The sequence below is a fragment of the Primulina tabacum genome, chromosome 10 (assembly GCF_025594145.1).
Source record: "Primulina tabacum isolate GXHZ01 chromosome 10, ASM2559414v2, whole genome shotgun sequence".
NCBI lineage: Eukaryota > Viridiplantae > Streptophyta > Magnoliopsida > Lamiales > Gesneriaceae > Primulina > Primulina tabacum.
This window is the reverse complement of record NC_134559.1, coordinates 35,866,057-35,880,585: the sequence shown is the minus strand read 5'-3', so window position 1 is coordinate 35,880,585 and position 14,529 is coordinate 35,866,057. Positions and strand designations below refer to the sequence as shown.

Sequence of the window (14,529 nt, the reverse complement as noted above, 5' to 3'; positions counted from 1 at the left end):
TCTACGCAATGAGCTAGCGAGATTTTAGCCGAATTCCATCTCTAAGACCCTCTAATTTGCGATTTTCCGCTTCTGTTAAGCTTCCGTTTCCTCGAGAAATCCGCTTAGGAAGTCCGAAATTCGATTATGGTTCCATTTTATCGTATCCCAAGCATAATAATAGCTTTACATTCCCTATTTTCTTCTTCTTATTTTTTTTGTATTTTCTGGGAACATTTGGCGATTTTTGTTGTCGTGAGCCTGTTCTGAGCGGAAGGGTATTACGTAGATTACTCCGTAGAAGTTTACCTCATTAAAAACAATTATTTCGACTGTTTTATCCATAATGTATGTAAACGGTCGCGACACAAGGACTTCCCAGGGAGGTCACACATCCTAGCTCTGCCATCGCGCCAGAACGCTTAACTTCATGGTTCTGATTGGGCAAGAGCAGTGCCGCGTGTTGCCCATTGCCGCCCACTCCACACGTACTCGAGGGATATAAAAATAAACATCCCACTCAATTCGGGTGCGATCATACCAGCACTAATGCATCGGATCCCATCAGAACTCCGAAGTTAAGCGTGCTTGGGCGAGAGCAGTACTAGGATGATTGACCCCCTGGGAAGTCCTCTTGTTGCACCCCTTTTCGTGTTTTTCTATATTTGATTACTTGTTGACATGTGATTTTCGGCTCAAATCATACGAATCTCGATCGAGATCAGATAAGACATGTGAAATCAACGTAGCTCGGGCACTGCCGGATTTGAACAAAATTGTAGCCTAATTTGATTGTAAACGGGCAAACGAACGAGACTCATTACTCCGCAACGAGGTGGCGAGATTTTAGCTGAATTCCTTCTCTAAGACCCTCTAATTTGCGATTTTCCGCTTCTATTAAGCTTCCGTTTCCTCGATAAATCCGCTTAGGAAGTTCGAAATTCGATTCCGGTTCCATTTATCGTATCCCAGGCATAATAATAGTTTTACATTAGCTATTTTCTTCTTCTTAATTTGTTTATATTTTCTGGGAACTTTTAGCAATTTTTGTTGTTGTGGGCCGGTTCTGTGCGGAAGGGTATGACGTAGATTATTCCGGAGACGGTTAACTCATTAAAAACAATTATTTCGACTGTTTTGTCTATAATTTACGTAAACGGTCACGACACGAGTACTTCCCAAGGAGGTCACCCATCCTAGCTCTTACATCGCGCAAGAACGCTTAACTTCATGGTTCTGATTGGGCGAGATCAGTGCCTCGAGGGATATAAGAATAAACTTCCCTCTCAATGTCGGGTGCGATCATACCATCACTAATTCACCGGATCCCATCAGAACTCCGAAGTTAAGCGTGCTTGGGCGAGAGCTATACTAGGATGGGTTACACCCTGGGAAGTCCTCGTGTTGCACCCTTTTTAGTGTTTTTCTTTTGTTGATTACTTGTTGACAGACGATTTTCGCCTCAAATAATCTGAATCTTTTTCGGGACCAGATAAGACATGTGAAATCAACGCAGCTCGGGCACTGCCGGATTTGGACAAAATTGTAGGTTAATTTGATTGTAAACGGGCAAAAGAACGAGACTCATTCTACGCAATGAGCTGGCGAGATTTTAGCCGAATTTCTTCTCTAAGACCCTCTAATTTGCGATTTTCCGCTTCTGTTAAGCTTCCGTTTCCTCGAGAAATCCGCTTAGGAAGTCCGAAATTCGATTCTGGTTCCATTTTATCGTATCCCAAGCATAATAATAGCTTTACATTCCCTATTTTCTTCTTCTTATTTTTTTTGTATTTTCTGGGAACATTTGGCGATTTTTGTTGTCGTGAGCCTGTTCTGAGCGGAAGGGTATTACGTAGATTACTCCGTAGAAGGTTACCTCATTATAAACAATTATTTCGACTGTTTTATCCATAATGTACGTAAACGGTCGCGACACAAGGACTTCCTAGGGAGGTCACACATCCTAGCTCTGCCATCGCGCCAGAACGTTTAACTTCATGGTTCTGATTGGGCAAGAGCAGTGCCGCATGTTGCCCATCGCCGCCCACTCCACACGTACTCGAGGGATATAAGAATAACATCCCACTCAATTCGGGTGCGATCATACCAGCACTAATGCATCGGATCCCATCAGAACTCCGAAGTTAAGCGTGCTTGGACGAGAGTAGTACTAGGATGGTTGACCCCCTGGGAAGTCCTCGTGTTGCACCCCTTTTCGTGTTTTTCTATATTTGATTACTTGTTGACATGCGATTTTCGGCTCAAATCATATGAATCTCGATCGAGATCAGATAAGACATGTGAAATCAACGTAGCTCGGGCACTGCCGGATTAGAACAAAATTGTAGCCTAATTTGATTGTAAACGGGCAAACGAACGAGACTCATTACTCCGCAACGAGGTGGCGAGATTTTAGCTGAATTCCTTCTCTAAGACCCTCTAATTTGCGATTTTCCGCTTCTATTAAGCTTCCGTTTCCTCGATAAATCCGCTTAGGAAGTTTAAAATTCGATTCCGATTCCATTTTATCGTATCCCAGGCATAATAATAGTTTTACATTCGCTATTTTCTTCTTCTTAATTTTTTTTATATTTTCTGGAAACATTTAGCAATTTTTGTTGTTGTGAGCCGGTTCTGTGCGGAAGGTTATGACGCAGATTATTCCGGAGACGGTTAACTCATTAAAACAATTATTTCGACTGTTTTCTCTATAATTTACGTAAACGGTCACGACATGAGTACTTCCCAAGGAGGTCACCCATCGCCGCCCGCTCCACACGTACTCGAGGGATATAAGAATAAACATCCCACTCAATGTCGGGTGCGATCATACCATCACTAATTCACCGGATCCCATCAGAACTACGAAGTTAAGCGTGCTTGGGCGAGAGCTATACTAGGATGGGTGACCCACTGGGAAGTCCTCGTGTTGCTCCCTTTTTAGTGTTTTTCTTTTGTTGATTACTTGTTGACAGACGATTTTCGGCTCTAATAATCTGAATCTTTTTCGGGACCAGATAAGACATGTGAAATCAACGCAGCTCGAGCACTGCCGGATTTGGACAAAATTGTAGGTTAATTTGATTGTAAACGGGCAAAAGAACGAGACTCATTCTACGCAATGAGCTGGCGAGATTTTAGCCGAATTCCTTCTCTAAGACCCTCTAATTTTCGATTTTCCGCTTCTGTTAAGCTTCCGTTTCCTCGAGAAATCCGCTTAGGAAGTCTGAAATTCGATTCTGGTTCCATTTTATCGTATCCCAAGCATAATAATAGCTTTATATTCATTATTTTCTTCTTCTTATTTTTTTTGTATTTTCTGGGCACATTTGGCGATTTTTGTTGTCAGGAGCCTGTTCTGAGCGGAAGGGCATTACGTAGATTACTCCGTAGACGGTTAACTCATTAAAAACAATTATTTCGACTGTTTTATCCATAATTTACGTAAACGATCGCGACACAAGGACTTCCCAGGGAGGTCACACATCCTAGCTCTGCCATCGCGCCAGAACGCTTAACTTCATGGTTCTGATTGGGCAAGAGCAGTGCCGCGTGTTGCCCATCGCCGCCCACTCCACACGTAGTCGAGGGATATAAGAATAAACATCCCACTCAATGTCGGTGCTATCATTCCAGCACTAATGCACCGGATCCCATCAGAGCTTCGAAGTTAAGCGTGCTTGGGCGAGAGCAGTACTAGGATGGGTGACCCCCTGGGAAGTCCTGGTGTTGCATCTCTTTTTGTGTTTTTCTATTTTTGATTGATTACTTGTTGACAGACGATTTTCGGCTCAAATCATCTGAATCTCGATCGAGACCAGATAAGACATGTGAAATAACATTAGCTCGGTCACTGCGGGATTTGGACAAAATTGTAGCCTAATTTGATTGTAAACGGGCAAACGAACGAGACTCAATACTCCGCAACGAGCTGGCGAGATTTTAGCCGAATTCCTTCTCTATGACCCTCTAATTTGCGATTTTCCGCTTCTGTTAAGATTCCGTTTCCTCGAGAAATCCGCTTAGGAAGTTCGAAATTCGATTCCGATTCCATTTTATCGTCTCTCTGGCATAATAATAGCTTTACATTTGCTATTTTCTTCTTCTTATTTTTTTTTTCTATTTTCTGGGAACATTTAGCGATTTTTGTTGTCGTAAGCCGGTTCTGTGCGGAAGGGCATTACGTAGATTAATCCGGAGACGGTTAGCTCTGCCATCGCGCCAGAACGCATAACTTCATGGTTCTGATTGGGCGAGAGCAGTGCTGCGTGTTGTCCATCGCCGTCCGCTCCACACGTACTCGAGGATATAAGAATAAAAATCCCACTCAATGTCGGGTGCGATCATACCAGCACTAATGCACCGGATCCCATCAAAACTCCGAAGTTAAGCGTGCTTGGGCGAGAGCAGTACTAGGATGGGTGGCCCCCTGGGAAGTCCTCGTGTGAAATCAACGTAGCTCGGGCATTGCCAGATTTGGACAAAATTGTAGCCTAATTTAATTGTAAACGGGCAAACGAACGAGATTCATTCCTCCGCAATGAGATGGCGTGATTTTAGCCGAATTTCTTCTCTAAGACTCTCTAATTTGCGATTTTCCGCTCCTGTTAAGCTTTCGTTTCCTCGAGATATCCGCTTAGGAAGTCCGAAATTTGATTCCGGTTCCTTTTTATCGTATCCCAAGCATAATAATAGCTTTACATTCTCTATTTTCTTCTTCTTATTTTTTTCTATTTTCTGGGAACATTTAGCAATTTTTGTTGTCGTGAGCCGGTTCTGAGCAGAAGGGTATTACGACGATTACTCCGGAGACGGTTAACTCATTAAAAACAATTATTTCGACTGTTTTATCCATAATGTACGACTGACACGAGGACTTCCCAGGGAGGTCACCCATCCTAGCTCTGCCATCGCGCTAGAACGCTAAACTTCAAGGGTCTGATTGGGCGAGAGCAGTGCCGCATGTTGTCCATCGCCGCCCGCTCCACACGTACTCAAAGGATATAAGAATAAACATCCCACTAAATGTCGGGTGCGATCATACCAGCACTAATGCACCGGATCCCATCAGAACACCGAAGTAAAGCGTGCTTGGGCGAGAGAAGTACTAGGATGGTGACTCCCTGGGAAGTCCTCGTGTTGCACCCCTTTTCGTGTTTTTCTATTTTTGATTACTTGTTGACAGACGATTTTTGGCTCAAATCATCTGAATCTCGATCGGGATCAGATAAGACATATGAAATCAACGTAGCTCGGGCAATGCCGGATTTGGACAAAATTGTAGCCTTATTTGATTGTAAACGGGCAAACGAACGAGACTCATTACTTCGCAATGAGCTGGCGAGATTTTAACGGAATTCCTTCTCTAAGACTCTCTAATTTGCGATTTTCCGCTTTTGTTAAGATTCCGTTTCTTCGAGAAATCCGCTTAGGAAGTTCGAAATTCGATTTCGGTTCCATTTTATCAGATCCAGGCATAATAACAGCTTTACATTCGCTATTTTATTCTTCTTATTTTTTTTATATTCTGGGAACATTTAGCGATTTTTGTTGTCGTGAGCATGTTCTGTGCGGAAGGGTAGTACGTAGATTACTCCGGAGACGGTTAACTCACTAAAAACAATTATTTCGACTATTTTATCCTTAATTCACGTAAATGGTCGCGACACGAGGACTTCCAAGGGAGGTCACCTATCCTAACTCTACCATCGCGCCAGAACGCTTAACTTCATGGTTCTGATTGGGCGAGAGCAGTGCCGCGTGTTGTCCATCGTCGCCCGCTCCACACGTACTCGGGGGATATAAAAATAAACATCCCACTCAATGTCGGGTGCGATCATACCAGCACTAATGCACCGGATCCCATCAGAATTCCGAAGTTATGCGTGCTTGGTCAAGAGCATTACTATGATGGGTGACCCCCTGGGAAGTCCTCGTGTTAAACCCCTTTTCGTGTTTTTCTATTTTTGATTACTTGTTGACAGACGATTTTCGGCTCAAATTATCTGAATCTCGATCCGGATCAGATAAGACATGTGAAATCAACGTAGCTCGGGCACTGCCGGATATGGACAAAATTGTAGCCTAATTTGTTTGTAAATGGGCAAACGAACGAGACTCATTACTCCGCAACGAGGTGGCGAGATTTTAGCCGAATTCCTTCTCTAAGACCCTCTAATTTGCGATTTTCCGCTTCTGTGAAGCTTCCGTTTTCTCGAGAAATCCGGTTAGGAAGTTCGAAATTCGATTCCGGTTCCATTTTATCGTATCCTAGGCATAATAATAGCTTTACATTCGCTATTTTCTTCTTCATATTTTTTTTTCTATTTTCTCGAAACATTTAGCAATTTTTGTTGTCGTGAGCTGGTTCTGTTCTGAAGGGTTTGACGCAGATTACTCCGGAGACGGTTAACTCATTAAAAACAATTATTTCGAATGCTTTTATCCATAATTCACGTAAATGATTGCGACATGAGGACTTTCCAGGGAGGTCACCCATCCTAGCTCTGCCATCGCACCAGAACGCTTAACTTCATGGTTCTGATTGGGCAAGAGCAGTGCCGCGTTTTGTTTATCGCCGTCCGCTCCACACGTACTCGGGGGATATAAGAATAAACATCCCACTCAATGTTGGGTGCAATCATACCAGCCCTAATACACCGGATCCCATCAGAACTCCGAAGTTAAGCGTGCTTAGGCGAGAGCAGTACTAGGATGGGTAACCCCCTGGGAAGTCCTCGTGTTGCACCCCTTTCCGTGTTTTTCAATTTTTGATTACATGTTGACAAACGTTTTTCGGCTCAAATCATCTGAATCTCGATCAAGATAAGATAAGACATGTGAAATCAACGTAGCTCGGGCACTGCCGGATTTGGACAAAATTGTAGCCTAATTTGATTGTAAACGGGCAAACGAACGAGACTCATTACTCCGCAACGAGGTGGCGAGATTTTTGCCGAATTCCTTCTCTAAGACCCTCTAATTTGTGATTTTCCGCTTCTGTTAAGCTTCTATTTCCTCGAGAAATCCGTTTAGGAATTTCAAATTCGATTCCGGTTCAATTTTATCGTATCCTAGACATAATAATAGCTTTACATTCGCTATTTTCTTTTTCTTAATTTTTTTTCTATTTTGTGGGAACATTTAGCGATTTTTGTTGTCGTGAGCCGGTTCTGTGCGGAAAGGTATGACGCAGATTACTCCGGAGATGGTTAACTCATTAAAACAATTATTTCGACTATTTTATCCATAATTTCCGTAAACGGTCGCGACACGAGGACTTCCTAGGGAGGTCACTCATCCTAGCTCTACCATCGCTCAGTTAAGCGCATAACTTCATTGTTCTGATTGGGCGAGAACAATGCCGCGTGTTGTCCATCGCCGCCCGCTCCACACGTACTCGAGGATATAAGAATAAAAATCCCACTCAATGTCGGGTGCGATCATACCAACACTAATGCACCGGATCCAATCCGAACTCTGAAGTGAAGCGTGCTTGGGCGAGAGCAGTACTAGGATGGGTAACCCCTTGGGAAGTCCTCGTGTTGCACCCCTTTTCGTGTTTTTTATTTTTGATTACTTGTTGACAGACGATTTTCGGCTCAAATCATCTGAATTTCGATCGGGACCAGATCAGACTTGTGAAATCAACGTAGCTCGGGCACTGCCGGATTTGGACAAAATTGTATGCTAATTTGATTGTAAACGGGCAAACGGACGAGACTCATTACTACGCAAATCATATGAATCTCGATCGGAACCAGATAAGACTTGTGAAATGAAAGTAGCTCGGGCACTGCCGGATTTGGACAAAATTGTAGTCTAATTTGATTGTAAACGGGCAAACGGAGGAGACTCATTACTACGCAATGAGCTGACGAGATTTTAGCCGAATTCCTTCTCTAAAACCTTCTAATTTGCGATTTAACGCTTCTGTTATGCTTTCGTTTCCTCGAGAAATCCACTTAGGAATTCGAAATTCGATTTCGGTTCCATTTTATCGGATCCCAGGCATAATAACAGCTTTACATTCGCTATTTTATTCTTCTTATTTTTTTTTCTATTTTTTGGGAACATTTAGCGATTTTTGTTGTCGTGAGCCGGTTATGTGCGGAAGTGTATGACGCAGATTACTCCGGAGACGGTTAACTCATCAAAAAAAATTATTTCGACTGTTTTAACCATTATTTACGTAAATGGTCGCGACACGAGGACTTCCAGGGGAGGTCACCCATCCTAGCTCTGCCATCGCGCCAGAACGCTTAACTTCATGGTTCTGATTGGGCGAGAGCAGTGCCGCGTGTTGTCCATCGCCGCCCGCTCCACACGTACTCGAGGGATATAAGAATAAATATCTCACTCAATGTCTGTTGCGATAATACCAGCACTAATACAACGGCTCCCATCAGAACTCCGAAGTTAAGCGTGCTTGGGCAAGAGCAGTACTAGGATGGGTGACCTCCTGGGATGTCCTGTTGCACCCCTTCTCGTGTTTTTCTATTTTTGATTACTTGTTGACAGACAATTTTCGGCTTAAATCATCTGACTCTCGATCAGGACCAGATAAGACGTGAAATCAACGTAGCTCGGGTACTTGCCGGATTTGGACAAAATTGTTTCCTAATTTGATTGAAAACGGGCAAACGAACGAGACTCATTAATCCGCAATGAGGTGGCGAGATTTTAGCCGAATTTCTACTCTAAGACCCTCTAATTTGCGATTTTCCGCTTCTGTTAAGCTTCCGTTTCCTCGAGAAATCCGCTTAGGAAGTCCGAAATTCAATTTCGATTTCATTTTATCGTATCTCAAGCATAATAATAGCTTTACATTCGCTATTTTCTTATTCTTATTTTTTTTCTATTTTCTGGAAACAATTATGATTTTTGTTGTCGTAAGCCGGTTCTGTGCGGAAGGATATGACGCAGATTACTCCGTAGACGGTTAACACATTAAAAATAAAAAAATTTTCGACTGTTTTAGCCATAATTTACGTAAACGGTCGCGACACGAGGACTTCCCAGGGCGGTCACCCGTCCTAGCTCTGCCATCGCGCCAGAAATCTTAACTTCATGGTTCTGATTGGGCGAGAACAGTGCCACGTGTTGTCCATCGCCGCCCGCTCCACACGTACTTGAGGGATAAAAGAATAAACATCCCACTCAATGTCGGGTGCGATCATACCAGCAATAATACACCGGATCCCATCAGAAGTCCGAAGTTAAGCGTGCTTGGACGAGAGCAGTACTAGGATGGGTGACCCCCTGGGAAGTCCTCGTGTTGCACCTCTTTTTGTGTTTTTCTATTTTTGATTACTTGTTAATAGAAGATTTTCGGTTCAAATCATCTGACTGTCGATCAGGAACAGATAAGACATGTAAAATCAACGTAGCTCGGGCACTGCCGGATTTGGACAAAATTGTAGGCTAATTTGAGTGTAAACGGGCAAACGAACAAGACTCATTACTCTGCAATGAGCTGGTGAGATTTTAGCCGAATTCCTTCTCTAAGACACTCTAATTTGTGATTTTTCGCTTCTGTTAAGCTTCCGTTTCCTCGAGAAATCCGCTTAGAAAGTCCGAAATTCGATTCCGGTTCCATTTTATCGTGTCCCAGGCATAATAATAGCTTTACATTCGCTATTTTCTTCTTCTTATTTTTTATATTTTCTAGGAACATTTAGGCATTTTTGTTGTCGTGAGCAGGTTCTGTGCGGAAGGATATGACTCAGATTACTCCGGAGACGGTTAACTCATTAAAAACAATTATTTCGACTGTTTCATCTGAATCTCGATCGAGACCAAATAAGACATGTGAAATCAACGTAACTCGAACACTGTCGGATTTGTACAAAATTGTAGCCTAATTTGATTGTAAACAGTCATAGCCGAATTCTTTCTCTAAGACCCTCTAATTTGCGATTTTTCGCTTCTATTAAGCTTCCGTTTCCTCGAGAAATCCTCTTAGGAAGTCCGAAATTCGATTCCGGTTTCATTTTATCTTATCCCAGGCATAATAATAGCTTTGCATTCGCTATTTTCTTATTCTTATTTTTTTTCTATTTTCTGGGAAAATTTAGCAATTTTTGTTGTCGTGAGCCGGTTCTGTGCGGAAGGGTATGACGCAGATTACTCCGGAGACGGTTAACTCATTAAAAACAATTATTTCGACTGTTTTATCCATAAATTACGTAAACGGTCGCGACACGAGGACTTCCCAGGGAGGTAACCCATCCTAGCTCTGCCATCGCGCAATAACGATTAACTTCATGGTTCTGATTGGGCGAGAGCAGTGCCGCGTGTTGTCCATCGCCGCCCGCTTCACACGTACTCGAGGGATATAAGAATAAACATCCCACTCAATGTCGGGTGCGATCATACCAGCACTAATGCACCGGATCCCATCAGAACTCCGAAGTTAAGCGTGCTTGGGCGAGAGCAGTACTAGGATTGGTGACCCCCTGGGAAGTCCTTGTGTTGCACCCCTTTACGTGTTTTTCTATTTTTGATTACTTGTTGACAGAAGATTTTCGGCTCAAATCATCTGAATCTCGATCAGGACCAGAGAAGACTTGTGTAATCAACGTAGCTCGGGCATTGCCGGATTTGGAAAAAATTGTAGGCTAATTTAATTGTAAACGGGCAAACGAACGAGGCTCATTACTCCGCAATGAGCTAGCGAGATTTTAGCCGAATTCCTTCTCTAAGGCCCTCTAATTTGCGATTTTCCGCTTCTGTTAAGCTTCTGTTTCCTTGAGAAATCCGCTTAGGAAGTCCGAAATTCGATTCCGGTTCCATTTTATCGTGTCCCAGGCATAATAATAGCTTTACATTCGCTATTTTCTTCTTCTTATTTTTTTTCTATTTTTTGGGAACATTTAGCGATTTTTGTTGTCGTGAGCCGGTTCTGTAAAGAAGGGTATGAGGCAGATTACTCCGGAGACGGTTAACTCATTAAAAACAATTATTTCGACTGTTTCAGCCACAATTTCCTTAAACGATCGCGACAGGAGGACTTCCCAGGGAGGTCACCCATCCTAGCTCTGCCATCGCGCCAGAACGCTTAACTTCATTGTTCTTATTGGGCGAGAGAAGTGCCGCGTGTTGTCTAATGCCGCCTGCTCCACACGTACTCGAGGGATATAAGAATAAACATCCCACTCAATGTCGGGTGCGATCATACCTGCACTAATACATCGGCTTCCATCAAAACTCCGAAGTTAAGCGTGCTTGGGCAAGAGAAGTACTAGGATGGGTGACCCCCAGGGAAGTCCTCGTGTTGCACCCCTTTTCGTGTTTTTCTATTTTTGATTACTTGTTGACAGACGATTTTCGGCTCAAATCCTCTGTATCTCGATCAGGACCAGAGAAGACATGTGTAAGCAACGTAGCTCGGGCACTGTCGGATTTGGACAAAATTGTAGGCTAATTTGACTGTATACGGGAAAACGAACGAGACTCATTACTCCGCAATAAGCTAGCGAGATTTTAGCCGAATTCCTTCTCTAAAACCCTCTAATTTGCAATTTTCCACTTCTGTTAAGCTTCCGTTTCCTCGAAAAATCAGCTTAGGAAGTCCGAAATTCGATTCCGGTTTCATTTTATCGTATCACAGGCATAATAATAGCTTTATATTCGCTATTTTCTTCTTCTTATTTTTTTTCTACTTTCTGGGAACATTTAGCGATTTTTGTTGTCGTGAGCCGGTTCTGTAAAGAAGGGTATGACGCAGATTACTCCGGAGACGGTTAACTCATTAAAAACAATTATTTCGACTGTTTTATCCATAATTTACGTAAACGATCGCGACACGAGGACTTCCCATGGAGGTCACCCATCCTAGCTCTGCCATTGCGCCAGAACGCTTAACTTCATGGTTCTGATTGGGCGAGAGCAGTGCCGCGTGTTGTCCATCGTCGCCTTCTCCACACGTACTCTTGGGATATAAGAATAAACATCCACTCAATGTCCGGTGCCATAATACCAGCACTAATTCACCGGATCCCATCAGAATTCCGAAGTTAAGCGTGCTTGGGCGAGAGCAGTACTAGGATGGGTGACCCCCTGGGAAGTCCTCGTGTTGCACCCCTTTTCGTGTTTTTCTATTTTTGATTACTTGTTGACAGACTATTTTCGGCTCAAATCATCTGAATCTCAATCGTGATCATAAAAGACATGTGAAATCAACGTAGCTCGGGCACTGCGGATTTCGACAAAATTGTAGCCTAATTTGATTGTAAACGGGCAAACGAACGAGGCTCATTACTCCGCAATGAGCTGGCGAGATTTTAGCCGAATTTATTCTCTAAGACCCTCTAATTTGATATTTTCCGCTTCTGTTAAGCTTCCGTTTCCTCGAGAAATCCACTTAGTAAGTTCGAAATTCGATTTCGGTTCCACTTTATCGTATCCCAGGCATAATAAAAACTTTACATTCGCTATTTTCTTCTTCTTACTTTTTTCCTATTTTCTGGGAACATTTATCGATATTTGTTGTCGTGAGCCGGTTCTGTGCGTATGGGTATGACGCAGATTAGTCCGGAGATGGTTAACTCATTAAAAACAATTATTTCGACTGTTTTATCCATAATTTACGTAAACGATCGCGACACGGGGACTTCCCAGGGAGGTCACCCATCCTAGATCCGCAATCGCGCAATAACAATTAACTTCATGGTTCTGATTGGGCGAGAGCAGTGCCGCGTGTTGTCCATCGCCGCCAGCTCCACACGTACTCGTGGGATATAAGAATAAACATCCCACTCAATGTTGGGTGCGATCTTACGAGCACTAATGCACAGGATCCAATCAGAACTCCGAAGTTAAGCGGGTTTGGGCGAGAGCAGTACTAGGATGGGTGACCCCCTGGGAAGTCCACGTGTTGCACCCCTTCTCGTGTTTTTCTATTTTGATTACTTGTTGACAGACGATTTTCGGCTCAAATCATCTGATTCTCGATCAGGACCAGAGAAGACATGTGAAATCAACGTAGCTCGAGCACTGCCGGATTTGGACAAAATTGTAGGCTAATTTGATTGTAAACGGGCAAACGAACGAGACTCATTACTCCGCAATGAGCGGGCGAGATTTAAGCCGAATTCCTTCTCTAAGACCCTCTAATTTGCGATTTTCCGCTTTTGTTAAGCTTCTGTTTCCTCGAGAAATCAGCTTATGAAGTCCGAAATTCGATTCCTAATAATAATAATAGCTTTACATTCGCTATTTTTTTTCTTATTTTTTTCTATTTTCCGGGAACATTTAGCGATTTTTGTTGTCGTGAGCCGGTTCTGTGCGGAAGGCTATGACGCAGATTACTACTGAGACGGTTAACTCATTGAAAAACAATTATTTCGACTGTTTTAGCCATAATTTACGTAAACGGTCGCGACACGAGGACTTCCCAGGGAGGTCACCCATCCTAGCTCTGCCTTCGCGCCAGAACGCTTAACTTCATTGTTCTGATTGGGCGAGAGCAGTGCGGCGTGTTGTCCATCGCCGCCCGCTCCACACGTACTCGAGGGATATAAGAATAAACATCCCACTCAATGTCGGGTGCGATCATACCAGCAATAATACTTCGGATCCCATCAAACTCCGAAGTTAAGCGTGCTTGGGCGAGATCAGTACTAGGATGGTTGACCCCCTGGGAAGTCCTCGTGTTGCACCCTTTTTCGTGTTTTTCTATTTTTGATTACTTGTTGATAGACGATTTTCGGCTCAAATCATCTGAATCTCGATCAGGACCAGATAAGACGTGAAATCAACGTAGCTCGGGCACTTGCCGGATTTGGACAAAATTGTTGCATAATTTGATTGTAAACGGGCAAACGAACGAGACTCATTAATCCGAAATTCGATTCCGTTTTCATTTTATCGTAATTCGGGCACTGTCGGATTTGGACATGTGAAATCAACGTAATTCGGGCACTGTCGGATTTGGACAAAATCGTAGCCTAATTTGATTGTAAACGGTCTTAGCCGAATTCCTTCTTTAAGACCCTCTAATTTGCGATTTTCCGCTTCTGTTAAGCTTCCGTTTCCTCGAGAAATCTGCTTAGGAAGTCCGAAATTCGATTCCGGTTCTATTTTATCGTATCCCAGGCATAATAATTGCTTTACATTCGCTATTTTCTTCTTCTCATTTTTTTTATTTTCTGGGAACATTTAGCGATTTTTGTTGTCGTGAGCCGGTGCTGTGTGGAAGGGTATGACGCATATTACTCCGGAGACGGTTAACTCATTAAAAACAATTATTTCGACTGTTGTAGCCATAATTTACGTAAACGGTCGCGACACGAGGTTTTTCAATGTCGGGTGCGATCATACCAGAACTAATGTGTCGGATCCCATCAGAACTCCGAAGTTAAGCGTGCCGTTGAGAGTAGTACTAGGATGGGTGACCTCCTGGGAAGTCCTCGTGTTGCATTCTTTTTCGTCGGATCCCATCAGAACTCCGAAGTTAAGCGTGTTTGGACGAGAGCAGTACTTGTTGACAGACGATTTACGGCTCAAGTCATCTAACTCTCGATCAGGACCAGAGAAGACATGAGAAAT

General features: G+C 43.2%; 15 non-coding genes and 3 pseudogenes across 15 annotated transcripts; all 18 read left to right on the top strand.

Moving 5' to 3' along the window:
• The first annotated feature begins 506 nt into the window (after positions 1 to 506).
• LOC142517565 (5S ribosomal RNA) lies at positions 507 to 625 on the top strand. Its single transcript, XR_012813305.1, has one exon. It is a non-coding gene; the product is annotated as a 5S ribosomal RNA (ribosomal RNA).
• A 648-nt stretch (positions 626 to 1,273) lies between these two features.
• On the top strand, positions 1,274 to 1,392 carry LOC142509092 (5S ribosomal RNA). Its single transcript, XR_012807280.1, has one exon. It is a non-coding gene; the product is annotated as a 5S ribosomal RNA (ribosomal RNA).
• Positions 1,393 to 2,072: 680 nt separating this feature from the next.
• LOC142513196 (5S ribosomal RNA) lies at positions 2,073 to 2,191 on the top strand. Its single transcript, XR_012809156.1, has one exon. It is a non-coding gene; the product is annotated as a 5S ribosomal RNA (ribosomal RNA).
• A 607-nt stretch (positions 2,192 to 2,798) lies between these two features.
• Positions 2,799 to 2,917, top strand: LOC142510224 (5S ribosomal RNA). Its single transcript, XR_012808349.1, has one exon. It is a non-coding gene; the product is annotated as a 5S ribosomal RNA (ribosomal RNA).
• A 681-nt stretch (positions 2,918 to 3,598) lies between these two features.
• Positions 3,599 to 3,717, top strand: LOC142508483 (5S ribosomal RNA). Its single transcript, XR_012806694.1, has one exon. It is a non-coding gene; the product is annotated as a 5S ribosomal RNA (ribosomal RNA).
• A 597-nt stretch (positions 3,718 to 4,314) lies between these two features.
• LOC142510349 (5S ribosomal RNA) lies at positions 4,315 to 4,432 on the top strand. The gene has a single exon (XR_012808466.1). It is a non-coding gene; the product is annotated as a 5S ribosomal RNA (ribosomal RNA).
• A 577-nt stretch (positions 4,433 to 5,009) lies between these two features.
• LOC142516970 (5S ribosomal RNA) lies at positions 5,010 to 5,127 on the top strand. Its single transcript, XR_012812736.1, has one exon. It is a non-coding gene; the product is annotated as a 5S ribosomal RNA (ribosomal RNA).
• Positions 5,128 to 5,807: 680 nt separating this feature from the next.
• On the top strand, positions 5,808 to 5,926 carry LOC142511554 (5S ribosomal RNA; annotated as a pseudogene).
• Positions 5,927 to 6,611: 685 nt separating this feature from the next.
• LOC142514756 (5S ribosomal RNA) lies at positions 6,612 to 6,730 on the top strand. The gene has a single exon (XR_012810634.1). It is a non-coding gene; the product is annotated as a 5S ribosomal RNA (ribosomal RNA).
• Positions 6,731 to 7,413: 683 nt separating this feature from the next.
• LOC142517227 (5S ribosomal RNA) lies at positions 7,414 to 7,532 on the top strand. Its single transcript, XR_012812984.1, has one exon. It is a non-coding gene; the product is annotated as a 5S ribosomal RNA (ribosomal RNA).
• Positions 7,533 to 8,346: 814 nt separating this feature from the next.
• LOC142512099 (5S ribosomal RNA) lies at positions 8,347 to 8,462 on the top strand (annotated as a pseudogene).
• A 684-nt stretch (positions 8,463 to 9,146) lies between these two features.
• LOC142515955 (5S ribosomal RNA) lies at positions 9,147 to 9,265 on the top strand. Its single transcript, XR_012811774.1, has one exon. It is a non-coding gene; the product is annotated as a 5S ribosomal RNA (ribosomal RNA).
• Positions 9,266 to 10,342: 1,077 nt separating this feature from the next.
• Positions 10,343 to 10,461, top strand: LOC142513471 (5S ribosomal RNA). Its single transcript, XR_012809416.1, has one exon. It is a non-coding gene; the product is annotated as a 5S ribosomal RNA (ribosomal RNA).
• Positions 10,462 to 11,144: 683 nt separating this feature from the next.
• On the top strand, positions 11,145 to 11,263 carry LOC142506775 (5S ribosomal RNA). The gene has a single exon (XR_012805054.1). It is a non-coding gene; the product is annotated as a 5S ribosomal RNA (ribosomal RNA).
• A 682-nt stretch (positions 11,264 to 11,945) lies between these two features.
• On the top strand, positions 11,946 to 12,064 carry LOC142517419 (5S ribosomal RNA). The gene has a single exon (XR_012813166.1). It is a non-coding gene; the product is annotated as a 5S ribosomal RNA (ribosomal RNA).
• A 682-nt stretch (positions 12,065 to 12,746) lies between these two features.
• LOC142509287 (5S ribosomal RNA) lies at positions 12,747 to 12,865 on the top strand. Its single transcript, XR_012807470.1, has one exon. It is a non-coding gene; the product is annotated as a 5S ribosomal RNA (ribosomal RNA).
• Positions 12,866 to 13,525: 660 nt separating this feature from the next.
• On the top strand, positions 13,526 to 13,643 carry LOC142509372 (5S ribosomal RNA). The gene has a single exon (XR_012807549.1). It is a non-coding gene; the product is annotated as a 5S ribosomal RNA (ribosomal RNA).
• Positions 13,644 to 14,287: 644 nt separating this feature from the next.
• On the top strand, positions 14,288 to 14,404 carry LOC142511930 (5S ribosomal RNA; annotated as a pseudogene).
• The last annotated feature ends 125 nt before the right edge of the window (positions 14,405 to 14,529 follow it).